The sequence below is a fragment of the Equus asinus genome, chromosome 12, assembly GCF_041296235.1.
Source record: "Equus asinus isolate D_3611 breed Donkey chromosome 12, EquAss-T2T_v2, whole genome shotgun sequence".
Taxonomy (NCBI): Eukaryota; Metazoa; Chordata; class Mammalia; order Perissodactyla; family Equidae; genus Equus; species Equus asinus.
Genome location: NC_091801.1, coordinates 29,089,395 through 29,104,021, shown reverse-complemented (window position 1 = coordinate 29,104,021; position 14,627 = coordinate 29,089,395). Strand labels below are relative to the sequence as shown.

The 14,627-nt window shown below is 39.7% G+C and overlaps 1 long non-coding RNA gene across 3 annotated transcripts in view; it reads left to right on the top strand.

Annotated features, from left to right (window-relative positions):
- Positions 1–14,627, top strand: part of LOC106841644 (uncharacterized) — a 145,409-nt gene that overhangs the window by 112,615 nt on the left and 18,167 nt on the right. For 2 of the 3 annotated variants that reach the window (XR_011493208.1, XR_011493206.1), the window contains one exon: positions 4,070–4,219. The exons of the other annotated variant lie outside the window; for it this stretch is intronic. This is a non-coding gene — a long non-coding RNA (uncharacterized lncRNA). The remainder of the gene's footprint in view (positions 1–4,069; positions 4,220–14,627) is intronic. 3 annotated transcript variants of the gene reach the window in all.

The window sequence follows — 14,627 nt, the reverse complement described above, 5'->3', positions numbered from 1 at the left end:
CAGTTTTCTCATTTGTGAAATGGGGATAGAAAAGGGGTTAATTCAGGAAGCTACTTCTGGAGAAGTGGCGTGGGATTGTAGGAGATGTTCATTTTATGAGTTTTTTAATACTTTGCATCCAATTTTGTTTTACTAAGAAGAAAAGGAGGATGTTTGGAAAAATGAAGCCATGTGTGGAAGCAGTCTAGCTCACTTTTGTAGGATGACATTGGAAGTGCTTGCATCTGGGAAATTGCTGACCTGAGTCTGGGACTCTGGGCAATGGACGAAACCTCTCTAGGCTAATGGGAAATGAGGGATGTCAAGCCCAGACCTCTTTACAGACTCCAGTGTTCTAATCTCGAAAAGTAAGCAGTTGCTTCACTTGGAGTCAGGCTCTGGAGAGCAGGAAAGGATGGGGAAGGATGTTTCTGTTGGCTGGGATCAGAAAGGGCAACCAGGCATACCTGATGCAGTGAGCATTTCCACCTTGGCTGCCTGCAGCCCGGTCTCCATGTGCACTCCATTGATTGGATGTCATGTGCACACATTCTTATGCAGTCTGGGTAAACCAAGGCAGTGATCACTCTTGCCAACTTGACCACCTCACTGCTGGTCCCTTCAGTGGGAAGGCTTTCCTTGTTCAGATTTTCTTCTCATCTTTACTGTCCCTCCTCTCACTGTATGTCTATGGGGCCATGTAAAATTTTAGGGCTCATAACTTTTTTTTTCTGTGTCTACCATTTTTTTAAATAAACTTTTATATTTTGGAATAATTTTAGATTTACAGAAAAGTTGCAAAGATAGTACAAAATGTTCACGTATATCTCTCACCCAGTTTTCTCCTTTGTTACTATCCATCCCTCTCTCTATTTGTTTATTTATCCTTTCCACTTAGTTTTATAGGTACTTAGTATTTCCACCCCAGACACATCGCCAGCTACATAAATCTCGCCTCAAGATGTTCAGACGCATCAAGCAATCTATAAATTTAATATTCCTAAGGAGTCCCTCTGGATGCTACTCCAATCTCAACAGTCTACCTTTCATGCCTGAGGATTCTCCTCCCTTCTTTTCTGTGCTAGATCTTTGGTTCCAAAAACCCTTATTTCTCTCTTCCTCGGTTTACTCATTCATAAGCTTTAAGACAGATTTCTGAGAAAAAACACACGGCAAATAAAGATTTGCATGTCTAAAAATGTCTTTATTCTACCCACATACTTGATTGATATATTGGCTGTATAGAGAATTTTCCTTCCAATTCCAGCACTTCTGTGGAGACGTCTGAGGCCATTCTGATCACAATTCTTTGTATAGCATCTGTTTGTCTTTGTTTTGTTTATTTTTTCTTTCTGGAAGTGTACAGGATCTTCGTCCTCAGTCTTTTCTCCCATATATATTCTTTTTTTGGGGGGCAGGGGTTATCAAAAGTATATCTATTTCTTTCACAGTGGTCAATATTCATTCCTCTTAAAGCCTGAAATAGATTTTTTCTTCTACTTTTTCAACAAATCTAAGAAGGTATTACTTTGCTTGTGCACAGTGAGTAATGAACACATGGAATTCATCATGAGTTGTGAAAAATACACATATCAATAGCAACCAAGAAAATTTTGCTAAAGTTAGGGAATTTCAGGGTTAAACTAATGGGGATTAAATCTTGTAGATGTCACGATACAGATGTCAGAAATAGTTGCTTAATACAAATGTCAGTATTTTGCTTAATAGATTTTAATCTTATTATAAATGTAAAACATATTTATTGGATAAAATACAGAAAGTTATAAAGAAACTATAGTTGTTTATAATTGCAAAACCTGTCATAATCACAGTTGACATACCGGATCACTTTCTTTCAGTCTGCTTCCATCCGTGCAATCAAAGCCTCTTTGAAAACACCCAGATTGAATATTGTCCCTTCATATTGGCTCTGTTACTAGACAATTAGGTTCTTTCTAAATTTTCGCTATTAGAAATAACTGCATGTAGCACCCCTTCATATCAGTATTACATTTTAAATAGCTTTTGAAAAAAACTTGACAACATTCTTATTATGGGACCAGATTTATCCTAAATATTGCTCCTGAAAGTGTGGTCTGTGGAGCAAAAGCTCCAGCATCCCCCAGAAGTGGTTGGAAATACAGAATCTACCAGACAGACCTACTGAATTAGAATTTGCATTGATATATCCCTTTTTTTTTTTGAGGAAGATTAGCCCTGAGCTAACATCTGCCAATCCTCCTCTTTTTGCTGAGGAAGACTGGCCCTGAGCTAACATTTGTGCACCATCTTCCTATACTTTATATGTGGGACACCTACCACAGCGTGGCTTGACAAGCGGTGCCAAGTCTGCACCCGGGATCCGAACCAGCAAACCCCGGGCCCCTAAGCAGAACGTGCGAACTCAACCACTGTGCCACCAGGCCAGCCTCAATATATCCCTTTTTTAATGCTATCTGTTTATGTTTCGTGGTTGCAATATCTTCTCTTAGTTAATATTAATTTAGGGGGCCAATTTCTTCCCGTTGCGTAGTCTCTAGTTTCTTCCAAGTTACTTTCTCCTGTTTATTTTGGTCTCTCTCTCTCTGTCATTCTTTCATGATAGACCATTTCCTCAGACATTTAGTAATCCTGGTCATATGCTTATACAGGGGGAGACGAACAAGTGAGTTGGAAAAACACTGGGTTGGAAGCTCTGATGCATGAAGTATTTGCTGCCTGGTGATGGGTCTGGGCTGACAAGTTTCACAGTCTCTAATATAAATTGTTTAGGTGTTTCCTCCTGAGCATGTCCTATTCTCTGGAGATGACTATTCCCATCTCCTGCCTGGAAAGGGAAGCCTGCCTGCCAGCTCTTTGAAAGCTGAGTGGGGGAGGAGCAACAAGGCCTCAGCAGCCAGTTCCCTTGTTTCAGTGTTGTAAACCCACCTTTGTGCATGGTATCACCCCGTCCAGAGACTGGATTTTTTGCTCTCTTCAGACAATAACCCTCCAGTTTTTGCTCTGGCTGGGGAGGCAACTGGCGATCTGGTAGTTGCTTATGTAGACTTTCAATCAATCCTCTTTATTTTGGTCACCTTTGTACTCCTACTTTCAGAGGTCTTGAATGTGGCACTTCTGGAGGCTTTGAAGGCTTTGATTTTCAACTCTCCTCTTAGGATTAAGTTGTCTTGGATCTGCTGATTCATTTGTGACTTACCTGTCTGCTTTCTAGTATCCAAAATTATTGATATGTCTGTCTTCTCCCTTCTTGTGGATTTCCACCTTAATAAAATCTTGTTTCTGTCATGTTAGTGGTATTTCAGTAGAGCCAAAAGTAGATGCATTTCCTCCACCTGCTCTCTCTGCCATTGACAGTATTCGTTTTTATTGTTGTTATTATTGTTATTACTATTTTCTCCTCTTGATGCCTTTTCCTTTCATTACTTGCCTATCTTGTGACAAAGCAGTTAGGAGAGAATTTGCCCAATATTTTAGATAGAGTGTCTTTGAATTAGAGATTTCAAAACATTCATCTGACAAAAATTATTCTGATTTCTTCATTTTAATGACACAAAGACCAAGGAAAAGAAAGATTAAGTGACTTAGAGCAGAGCTGAGAAGATAGCTGGTCAAATGTCTCACGCTATTTAATGACTTTCCATTCCAACAGCAAATTTACTGCACACTTACTTTCCCAAGGAATGATGCTTGCTGTCAATAGGGTCGAAAGCCTTTATAACAAAATAACTCCACTGCAGAAATGTTCGTAGGCATTCGTTGGCCTAGTGGAATAACACAGCACAAATCCTGGAGAGGCAAAAGTCTGCTGTGGTTTGTTGACTTGTATTTTCAGCAATACCGTACTTCTGAGAGTGGTGGTGAAGAAGTAGTAAAAATAACATTTAAAACATATTGTAAAAATGAGATGACTTTATAGTATTACGTCTTACAGTATGATTTTAATCTGATTAATGTTTCTCTAGAATACAAACTGAAACCTGTAAATAGTTTTGTGCTCTTTAACACTTGGAACTGCTTTTTACTTTTTGGTATTTAAAGAAAGTCATTCCTTTTATATAAAGCTTATGGTTTCCTTTATTTCCTCCAGAAGCTTGGAAACTTTTTGAGAACTAAAAGAAGATAGATAAGCACCAGAAGAAGCTACCCCACAAATTTAGTGGGATGTGTCTCGGTGGCATTCCATCAGCATCACATATGGAAACTGCAGTCCCTGCCTCTGCGTTTATTCACGTGCTGGGTCAGTCAAGCTGCTAAAATGAAAGCAAATAAGAAAAATAGGAAATAACATGAGTCAGGAAACAAAGAAAAGTAGGTAACATTTTTCAAGTGCCTGTATGTGCCAGGCTTTTTCATGTACTCCAGTGTAGGCTCTGGAGTCACCGGGTTGAAATGGAGTCTTTGCCCTTTAGTTTTTTTTGTGGAACAAAAAACCTTAAAAGGCCTATAATTGAGAACTTAATATAGTCAATGTCCTAGGCCAGGAGTTTTCTATGAAGGGTAATATTAATATAGTAGATAGCAACTGTCTTCAAGGAAAACAAATCTGTAATTTGCGCTTACTATGGCCATATACTTTGTTAGGAGCTTGCTGCAAAGAAATACACATGTACAGTCGATCCTCATTATTCACAGATTCACTATTGTGAATTTGCATACTTTCTAGAATTTATTTGTGGCTTCAAGATCAATACTTGCTGCACTTGCCCAGTCATTCGCGGACATGCACAGAGCAGGGAAAAATCTGAGTTGCCCGACTGGCGTGTTTCCAGCTGAGGTGGAACAAGACAATACTCTGCCTTCTTGTTTAAGCTCTCACACTGTAAGCAAGTGTCCTTTTCTCTGTCTGTTTAGTGACACATCTTTTGCATTTTTGTTAGTGATTCCACTGTTTAAAATGGCCCCCAGTGTAGGGCTGCAGTGCTGTCTAGCAGAAGTTCTTGAGTGCAAGAAGGCTGTGATGATGTGCCTTAAGGAGAAAATGTGTGTATTAGAGAAGCTTTGTCCAGGCATGTGTTATTGTGCTGTTGTCTGTGAGTTCAAGTTAGTGAATAAACAATATGTATTGAATAAGGGATCTTTAAACTGAAGCACACATAAAACAAGTTCCGTGTTGATCAGTTGGTAAAAATGTTGTGACCAGAAACTCACAAGATCCTAATCTTGTAAATACCCCAGGAGCAGTTACGGTGTTCATTAATTCAGTGTTCACAGTGACTTCATGGAACACAACTACTTCAAATAATGAGAATTGACTCGTGTGTATGTGTGTGTACACACACACGTATACATAATACACAAATGAAACTATCTGCAAGGAAAACAAATCTAATTGGGAAGGTAAAATATAAGAATAAATCAAGGCAACACAAAGGGAAGCATTTGAGTGCCAACTTAGAGAGACTAGCTAAAACAAATTGACAGCTGAATGGAGAATGAGTTAATCTAGTGGACTAATTCTTGGTAGCCAAGTAGAATGCTTTCCTGCCAACAACATGGAGCAATGACACCCACTGCTTGGCTGCTTTCTCCTTATTTTTCAGTACAAAGCTGTATTCAAAATAAGGATAAACATGTTCATGCTAATTTTATATGACTCTTCCTGGTAGAATAACTGCTCTCATTTGCGGCACGTAGCAGAGCGTGTTGCTTTGATCTTTTTCTGCCATCTAGGCAGCACAACTAGAACTGCTACTTAATGTCTTTTGCGCTGGTTTATGTTCCCTGAAAGTGACGGATCGTTCTGTTTGTAATCTACATCTAATCTGTATTTCTGCCAAGTTGCAATTCTTGTTTTTCCTATTTAGCAGTGGACCAAAGCGTTCGAGTGAAGAGTTTCAAATCGAAGTTTGTAATTATCAGATGAAAAGGTTAACTTAAAATGGCTGCTCAGAGGAGAGAGATTTGGATCAGTTTGACTTTTTCTATCATTTAACACGATCTCAAATGCTTGAAGCAACTTCAGAAACTCTGGCTGAATTTCAGCCAAGGGCTGGTTTCCCCCACCTTCTTCTTCACTTCTCATGCCTGAGACCCAGAGAAGAGAAAGTCCGTAGCCTAGATATAATGACTCACTGAGCCCATTAATTCACGGTTTCTAGGACTTGATCAGTGACCACAAGCTTTGGTCATGGAAGAAACTCCAAATTGCTTATTCTGTTTCCTTTCTTCTTCCTCTTCCACATCTGGTGCTCCTCGGTCATTTCTCCAGAAGCACATCTTAGCTGCCTTTGGTTGGCTCTCTCTCCTCCTTTTTACTCTCTCCCCTGTCTCTCCCCTCAGTAGCTTACTTAATCCAGCATCTTTATATTGGAACAATTAGTTCCAAGTTTCCTTCAGGTTTTCTCTATGCCCCCAGTTTCTCTACTCAGACTCCTCAGCTCTTTCCAATCAGTTTCCAAAGTCATTTTTCTAGGTGATAATCCATCTCTCATCTAGGATCACCTGGTCTTAGTTTTATCCGAGCTTTTATCCTGCCAGCCCCACAGGTAGTACAGGAGAATTTAGAATAGCTTATCTAAGTTTGGTTATTGTTAAATGCCCTTGGCCTCAGTAGGCACAACTGCGAAGAAGAAGTCCATCAACCACAGGAAAATGAGCAGGTGGCCTTGGCAAGAGCAACCTACACAGTTATACATTTTCTTGGTTTTTGGCTGCCATTATGTGAGTTCGGTGTTATAACAGTAGATGGATTCAGTTACACTAGAAAGCACTGAAATCTATAAAAATAGTCTAAAGGAGAAAAAAAGAGGGATCCTTAAAAGTATAGGATTGAAAGCACTAATTCCAACTATCACATCTTACAAATGAATTAAGTCATTTACAACTATCACACTAGAACTAGGACCGTAAGTCGAGTCCACAGACTTCTAGTTTCCAACTAATTAGTCAACTATTGGCAAATGTTTATTTAGGTTTCATTATTAAATTTCATCCTCTTCTTTCATTAATCAGTATGGCGAATTAGTTTAATTACCTTTTTGTAATTATTTTCAGTGTTCTTGCAAATAGATGTCTTTAACAGCTTCGTTGTGGTATAATTAACTTACAGTAAATTGTACAGATTTAAAGTGTACAATTAGATAAATTTTGACGTAAGTGTACATTCACGAAACCATCACGACACAGCAAGAAAATGAACATATCCATGACCATCATGTGCTTCCTGGAGCCGTTTTATAATCCCTCTCTCCCATCCCTTTTTGATCCTTCCCTGTCCTCTATATTTGGCAACCACTGATTTGTTTTTGTCACCGTAGATTAGTTTGCATTTCCTAGAATTTTATCTAAAGTACAGTAGGTACTTGTTTCTGTGTCTTTTTCTTCACACAGCATAATGTTTTTGAGATTCATTCATGCTGTTGCCTGAACCAGTAGTTTGTTCCCCTTCATTGCTGAGTAGTATTCCACGGTCTGGGTATACCACCGTTTGTCTCTTCACCTATTAATGGACATTTGGGTTGCTCCCTTTTGGGGCCATAGACACAGTTTCTAAACTTTGGCACTACTGACATTTTGAGCTGGATAATTCTTTGTGTGGAGGACTGTCGGTCGTGTGCATCGCAAGATGTGTAGCAGAATTTCTGGTCTCTACCCACTAGATGCCAATAACACCAGTCCCCCTCGGTTGTGACAACCAAAATATCTCAAGACATCGCCAAATATCCAGTAGGAAGCAAAATCACCTCGAGCTGAGAACCACTAGGCAGCAAATGATGTTGTTATGAACATTCAAGTACAAGACTTTGTATTGAACATAGGCTGTCCTTTCTCTTGGAGCGAAATGGCTAGGTCATTTAGGTATATGTTCACCTTTTAAAAAAATCTGCCAAATGTTTTTCCAAAGTGGTTGGATGTTCCCACCAGCAGTGTATGAGAGTTTGAGCTCCTCAACATCCTTGTCAACACCTGGTATGATCAGTCTTTTAAATTTTACACATTCTCATAGGAGTGAAGTGGCATCTCGTTGTGGTTTTCATTAGCGTTTCCCCAATGACTGAGAACATTGAACACTTTCATGTGCTTGTCTTCTTTGGTGGAGTCTCTTGGGGATCATTGTCCTTCATTGCCTAGTGGCCAATGTCTTGAAAACCATTGTTTCATATATTTTGTCCAGTTTTTTAGTTGTTTCTTGTTGGGGGGTAGATTTGGTCCCTGTTACTTCATCTTGGCTAGAAGCAGGATCTCAACATCCGGCCATACATGCTTTTCTAGCACTTGCTCACAATCACATAACCCCTGCTGTCATCATCCTCTCTTTTTCTTCAATTTCAAATCCTTAGACCTTTGATTCTCTTGCTTTTGGCTTTGAAAGTTAGTGTCCTTAATGAGGAGTTTATAGCATGTGTTTTCTTTTCTTATCCTTCTGCTTATGCCTTTGCTACTGCATCTTTAAAAATTACCAAAAAAAAAAGAATAAAAGTTAAGAAAATGGTAAGGCAAGCCACAGATTGGGAGAAAATATTTGCAACACATACAACTTTTTACAACTTATGCAATTTAATAATGGTCAAAATATTTGAAAAACACTTCACTAAAGGAGATATACAAATTGGCCACTGAGCACATAAAAAGATGCTCCTCATCCCTAGTCATCAGAGAAATGAAAATTAGAACTATAGTGATGGTCCCACACTTTCTCGAGAATGGCTGTTATTAAAAGGACTGGCAATACCACACGTGGGGTAAGATGTGGAGGAAGTGGAACTCACACATTTCTGGTAGGAATGCACAATTGTGTAGCCAATTTGGAAAACGTAATGTATGATTTAACTTATAGGAAATCCTAGAAATGGCAAAAAGCAGTAATGACAGAAGGCAGAGCAGTTTGTGTTGGTAGTTACACAACTGTACACAATTGCCCAAATTTATCAAACTTTACACAAAAAAAGGGGGGAATTTTATTGTATGTAAATTATACATCAATAAAGCTTGGAGGAAAAGTAAACGGATGATACTTACATTGGAAAGATAAATGAGGAGTAACTATTTTTTAGTAAATGGTGGAGCAGTGCAGCTTCTGACCTGCCATCTAATTCAATGTTTAGGCTTCTTTGCAACTTGTTGTTTTGCTTTTTCCACGACTGTTTTGAAGAAAATAATAGAAAATCTTTGAAGTGCCTTCAATTTTTCAATGAAAACTTCAATATAAATACTACATAAGTCATTATGAACGTGCTATAAATCCAAGCCAAATTTGCAAATATCTGATTAGCAATTTAGGTGGGACAATACATCCTGACTCCATGTATTTTCTTCCTTTGTTTAGAAAAGTGTGCTGTGGACTGTGATATATTTGTGTGGGTAAAGTACTGAAAACATACCGAAATAAAGAACACTACAAAAACTATGTACTTCCCTCACTGAGGAATATTAAAATCAAAGCCTGATTTGACAGCTTAACTGCTGTTGGCCCAACAGTAAGTGGTGGTATGTTCAGTAGTGATCTTGTTTCCCTTGGGTCTTTGAAACCTGACATCCACTTTGATTTTTTGAGCCAAAATGGCCATGAACAGAAATATTGTCAGAATTTGCTTTAAAGACAGGCAGTCAGACCATGGAAGCATACAGAAGAGGAAGGGCCCCAAATTGTAAATCTCGCTGGGCAGAAGCTGTTTTAAACATAATTTCTGGAAAATCCCTTGCATTTCTAATCCACAGTGTGGTGCTTTAAGCAGGGCTTAGCGATCTGACATCCAAGGATGGTGTCCCCGTGGAGACAGAGGGCTTGTGCCTGTGTCCCAATGTCAGGACAGGCTCTGCCTTCCTCTCTGGCTGTCTCCTCTCATGCTTCGTTGCCTGCAGGGCCTCCTACCTCCTGATCTGAGTTTAGAACACATTTCTCTTTCTCTCTCCTTCTCTTTTTTCAGTAGACATATCAATTTCCTCCAAAATCAGATATTTCTTATTTACATATTGTCATAAGTGATAATAAAATCTTGGTTAAAGCCATTTTTTTGAAAAAAGTATGGCATACTTTTGCCCTGAAGTATTTGCTGATTATAGATACAAGGAGCCCCTGGGAGATGGGTTCTTGGGAGCATGGGGCTTGGAAGTCAGATTGGGTCTGAATACTAGCTGTGTTGTGGCTTCTGTTCTTACTAGGTACATAACTTTAAGCCACTGCAGTAACCTTTCTGGGCCTCAGTAAAAAACCAAAAATGGAACAAGAACACATTGTAAGGGAGTGGAAGTGGGGAGCAGGCGCTCCTTTAAACACAGTGATTGGGGTGGACTTTCTGCCTCTCCAAGGAGGTCAAAGTCTGACTCAAAGAATTGTGCCCTTATGTTGGTTTTTATTTACGTTTCCCTGATTACTAATGATATGGGTATCTTTTCATTTGTATGCTTGGCTAGTATTTGAATTTGTCCTTTTGTGAAGTTCCTGTTCAAGTCTCTTGTCCATTTTTGTATCATCTTCCCTTATTTTTTATTGATTCATTAGGAGTGTTTTACTCTGTTAATGGTATGTTTTGATGAACAAAATTGAAATTATGCGGTCAGATTTCTCAATCTTTTCTGCATGAAGCTGTGCTTATTGTTGAGGTTTTTTCTCTGACTTGGTTTCCTTTAATCCCAGCGTTGGATGCACCTGCTCTGTCCAGTAGGCAGTACACACTCAAGATGGTAGATCGTGGGCTTCCAGCAATGACCCTGGGCCACAGAGCGTATACCCATTATTCTTCTTCATCGTCCCAGAGACAGTGCCAAATGGCGCATTCTTCTTTTCTGAGCTGTTGTGTGGTGTGTCCCATGCTGTCTCTGGCCTCAGTGGACGCTGCTCTCCTGGGAACACACTTCTTTCTCTTCTGATGCTTTTCTTCCACCTCCTTTGGTAAATGCCCACCACCTCTGGAATCTCTCTTGTTCCCCATCTCCAGTTTGAGCTTGGATTAGGACCCCTTCATTGGTCTTCCTGTTGTGCCCATTCTATACCATGATCACTGCCCTCTCCACAAGGCATACAAAGTATTAGTGTTTTAAAAAAAGGAGTAAGTGCATTAGCACTCTGTACTGTGTATGCTATGAGAGGATCAGGGCAGCTGACTAATCCTCAGAAGCCCAATTCCCAGTACAATGCTTAGCACACGATGCGCACCCAATAAAGCTTGGTGATCCAAAAATTAACTCTGAAAGCATTGTCAATGTCATCAGCCTGATGGTTCTGTTTGCAGATTTCATTGTTACGGTGAAAACTTTCTCTTACTACCATTAACTCATTCTAGGATTTCTTTCCCAGCAGAGAGGGGCTGGTAGTGGGTTGGGGGTGGATGGGAAAAACAGGAGACACTTGGAAATGTGCTAGGATAACCAGAAGGCCTCAAAGCCAGCTGTGGATACTGGATAAAGGCCATAATCAAATCCTCATAATCAATCTCTGCCCCATGTCCCAGAAGAAATAGTTACTTCGCATTTTGAGGAGACTTGCAAAGCCTGGCAAAGGCTAAGAGTGAGCTCCTTGTGTGGCTTGGATGAATTTGAAGCAGCCACCATGTGTATTTTGTGCTATTCATGCTGTTTATCTTTTAAAAATAGGGCAATGGTTACACAGCTGAAGCCCTGAGCCTGCCCAGCTCCCTGCAGGACTCTGCCCGCTCCCAAGCTTGACAGCACTTCCTTCCTGACCTCGAGTGGCTTCCTGCTCTGGCCTTATCGCACACAAAACTTGACACTGCACTGGAATGCACTTAAGGTCCATACATGGAAATTTCTTGCTTTCTACATTTACAAACAACTATCATCTACAAAATGCTTTATTTATTTCCAGACTTACACTTTCTTTACTCTGGTAAGGTAGGATTATTACAACTCCAGAAGAGCAAGGAAAAAACCTCTTTCCATCCCCATCCTTCATTTTTACCTGAAATTTTAATCTTTCGTTTTATGAGTCAAAGAAAGAAATAATAAGTATGGCATATACGTATGTATTAGTGAGAGAGGTGGTGGGAAGCTACAGTGTTTATAGGGCCTTTGGGAAATGGATTCCCATGTATAGTGAATTCTACTTTAGGTGATTTGCTTCGTTTTATTATGTCTCCACCTTAAAGAAGGACGGTGGGTAGTTTGCTTGTGAATATTGTTATATGAACAAGTAGATTTTTAGTTCTGACATCTTTGGATTCCCTTGCAAATTTTAAGTGTTTTGGTAACTATGAAGACTTTTTTTGTTTCTCATCATCTGAGATCTCCTGATGTACCACTTTCTTTCTCCCATCAAATTTCAAGGTGGGTATGAGATAATCTTCACACGGAAATTAAAATTGGGAATGCCAAATCCATCAAAGATAAATGGGTATCACAACATTTTTGGAGCTTAATTTTCTGAGCCATTTAAAATTGACGAAGATAATATAACAGAAGGAGTTTCAGTGAAATAGGGCATGAACAGCTCTTTAATTTGCAATGCATTAAATAAAAGCTATTTTGAAAATAATTTAAAATTTGGGATGGTGCTGATCTGGAAAATTCAAGGGGTTAATGGAGGAGAAAAGTAGCATAAAGGAGCTTTCTGGGAGTGTCTTGGCGTTCTAAATTCAATCGCTTTTCATGAGCTCATCAGCCTTCTTCAGATATTACGATCTTTTCCCCAGGCAAGGGGGGATTTCCTCAGCTGTGATTAAAGAATGCGCTGGGCTGTGTCCTCCGAACTCAGAAGACCTCACTGGAAACATGAACTCTCCTGGAACCTTTCCCAATTTTATTTCAGAGGAATTCCCCCTTGAAGAACAGCTCCCTGAATGGAAGGCAGGGGACAGAGGAAGCCTTTTGAAATGTATTTTTTTTTAATTTGAAAGTTGACAAGTCCCCCCACCTTTGGAAACTACTTAAGTAAGAGTCAGGGAAAACAGTTTGAAGTCTCTTCTTTAGAATGAGTAAGTTAAACAAGTTGAGGATACTCAAAAATGCTCATTAAAGGTGAGCAATCATCCTGAGTTATTTCCAAGTGAACTTGACTTCACTCCCGCAAGGAAGCCTGGGGGGCCCTGTGGGTGACTGAAGTGTAGGGCTTTTACTGATTCCTAAAGAGCAAGGCAGCTTTCATTAAGCTACTACATGTGACTATAAACCCCCTGTGATATGCTGTGAAGGAGTAGAACATGACAGAGAAGAATAGGGGACTGACTTAGGCTTCCAGTGTGAGGGAAGGCTTCTCTGCGGAGACAGTTTTTAAGCAGCAGCAGTGGCCAGAGGGAGGAGAAGCAGCCCTGGGAGGAAAGGAGGGAATGGCTGAGGTTCAAGACCTGCGGGTTCACAGCACCCCTGTGAGGGCGCAGCCCGGGTAGGAATAGTGAGAGGGGCAAGTCGGGGAGGTAGGCAGGGGCGAGATCATGCAAGTCCTCCTAAGTCATGGAAAGAGTTTGGGATTTTTTTAAACTGTAAAATATATGTAACATATAATTTACCACTTTAACCATTTTAAGTGTATAGTTCAGTGACGTTGTCTATTCACATTGTTGGGCAAGCATCATCCATCTCCAGAGCTTTTTTCATCTTGCAAAACTGAAACTCTAAACACATCAAACAACAACCCATTCCCCTCTCCCCAGCTCCAGGTGGCCACCATTCTGCTTTCTGGCTCTATGAGTTGATTACTCTAGGTAAAAGTCATGTCAGTTAATTCATACAATATTTGTCCTTTTGTTAATGGCTTATCCATGGTTCCTCCATATTATAGCATGTGTCAGAATTTCTTTCCTAAAGCCGAATAATATATTCCATTGTGTGTATATACCACCTTTTGTTAGCTCTTTAGCTGTTGATGGACAGTTGGCTGTTATGAATAACACTGCTATGGACAGTGTTACAGTGTTGCTGTAAAACCAGTGTACAACAATGTACAAATATCTGTTTGAGTCCCTGTTTCCAATTCTTTTGGATGTATCCCCAGAAGTGGAATTACTGGATCACATGGTAATTCTAATTTTTAATTTTTTGAGAAACTGCAATTCTGTTTTCCACAGCAGCTGTACCATTTTACGTTTCCCCAGCAACACAGAAGGTTTCTGGTTGCTCCACATTCTCACCAACACTTGTTATTTTCTAGTTTTGTTTTTTTTTAATAATAGTCATCCTAATGGGCGTGAAGAAGAGATTGGAATTCTTAAGTTAGAAGTCACTGCATGATTTTAACAAGGGATTAGCACTATCTTCTTTCTTTTAAAACAATCACTCTGGCTGCTTGATGGAGAACAGATTGAAGTGGGAGGAGAGAGCAGCTGGGCAGAATATTATGGAAGTGTTCTGATGCCAGGAAAGGAATGATTGTGGCATGGAACAGGGTGGTATTTTGAAGAAGAGAGATACACAGATTCAAGATATAATTTATAAGTAAAATCTATTGGTCTTAAAGATGGATTGAATGTTGGGGTGACAGAGAGAGAGAGGAAAATCAATAATGGCTGGAGGTTTCTGAAATAACTGGGTGGGTAGTGGTACTATTTTCAGAGATGAGGAAGACTAGGTTTGTAGGAGTAGTGAGTACCAGGATTGGAAATGAAATGCCCATAAAATATTCAGTGAAAATATCAAGAGACAGAAAATTGGATTGGTAACGTGGCGAGAGGGGAAACTGACTCAGAAAAGTTAAGTAAGTAACTTAAAGTCATACAGCATAGACTGCAAATGAGAGAATCAAATGCAAATCTAGG